Raw genomic sequence first — 1,524 nt, 5'->3', positions numbered from 1 at the left:
ATGAAAAGATATATTTGATACTTTTAGTAAAGAGAATTATCATTTTTATTGAAATCAGAAAAACTGTCAAATGCTGATTGTGGGAAAAAATTACACATTTATTTATTTATTTATTTATTTATTTATTTATTTTTAGGCAAGGAAACCATTGGTTGGTCTGATAGATTGTAAGGACCTTGTCAGCTTACAATTCCTTATATTTTTATTTTTTACGCCTATAGCACTTGGTCTTTCTACTTGGTCTCCCATCCAAGTACTAACCAGGCCCAACCCTGTTTAGCTTCCGAGATCAGACTGGATCGAGCTTGTTTAGGGTAGCATGGCTGTAGACAAAAATTACACATTTAAAAGACATTGTGATAGCATGTGTGTGTGTAAAACTAGATATACATTTCTCTGTAAGAGCCAGGAAAGATAGTTATAGCTAAGCACAATTCCAGGGTTTCCAAAAGTATCATTTAATCTTCATAACCAACCTATTAGGTAGAAACAATTATTAGCTCAATTGTAGAAATGAAGAAGCTACTGCAAGAAGTTAAATAACATACTCGGTTTGCAGAACTGCCAAGCAGCAGATTTGAACTCAGTCTAACTGACTGCATGGTATGATCTAACTGTTCATTATATTGTCATTCTCATACTACAAAATGCATAGCAAAAGCCCAGAAAGGATACATTCCAAACTATTAACCGTCTATTCTGGCAATGTGGATTGAGAAGTAGGAAAGATGTGAGAGGAACTTACTTTTCACTGTATGTAATTCTATAGTATTTTCATTCATAATTTTAATTAAAAACAGACGTAAGAAAGTTATTAGCACAAACAAGGTCCTTTTTGTGTCTTCTTACTAACCATAAGTTTGCATTTGATAGTCATGGATATATGACAATATCAAGCCTACAGAAAACTCACAAGTGTATTGCAAAGACTTCCCTCTGATTCTATTTGAGAATCTGTTGCTGACCTGATGCCCTACAACCTTAGAATATATTAGTGTCTTTTCTACAAATAATACAGTTTCCTCTGTAACTGCAATATAGCCATTATAACCAAAAAATTACCATTGGTACATTACTGCCATTTAAACCACAGATATCATTCAGGTTTTATCACCCTAGTAATGTTCTTTATAGAAGATCAATTCCAGAATCATATGATGCATCTAAAAATCATTTCTCTTTAGTTTATTTCAATTTTGAACAGTCCTTCAGTCTTTCCTCAGCTTTTGTGACCTTGACATTTATAAGATTACAGATCAGTTATTTTGTAATATGTCCTTGTCCTTGCAATTAATTGGCTCACATTCCTCATGAAGTGCAGAGGATACTGTTTTTTCCCTCATATTCTATAAAGTACCAAAGTATTTCAATTGATTTAGTTATTAATGACGTTCACTTAGATAACTTGATTAAGATGACATCTGTCAGTCTTCTTCACAGTAAATTTGCTCATTTTCTTCTTAGAATTATCAGCATTTTGTGAGGAAATACTCATGTAAATACCCCATTTTTCATGAAACTTCT

At 32.5% G+C, this 1,524-nt stretch overlaps 1 pseudogene; it reads right to left on the bottom strand.

Moving 5' to 3' along the window:
- Positions 1–212: 212 nt before the first annotated feature.
- Positions 213–331, bottom strand: LOC118611203 (annotated as a pseudogene).
- Between the last annotated feature and the right edge of the window lie 1,193 nt (positions 332–1,524).

This window comes from Rousettus aegyptiacus, unplaced genomic scaffold (assembly GCF_014176215.1).
Source record: "Rousettus aegyptiacus isolate mRouAeg1 unplaced genomic scaffold, mRouAeg1.p scaffold_m13_p_13, whole genome shotgun sequence".
NCBI lineage: Eukaryota > Metazoa > Chordata > Mammalia > Chiroptera > Pteropodidae > Rousettus > Rousettus aegyptiacus.
This window is presented reverse-complemented; position numbering and strand designations above follow the sequence as displayed.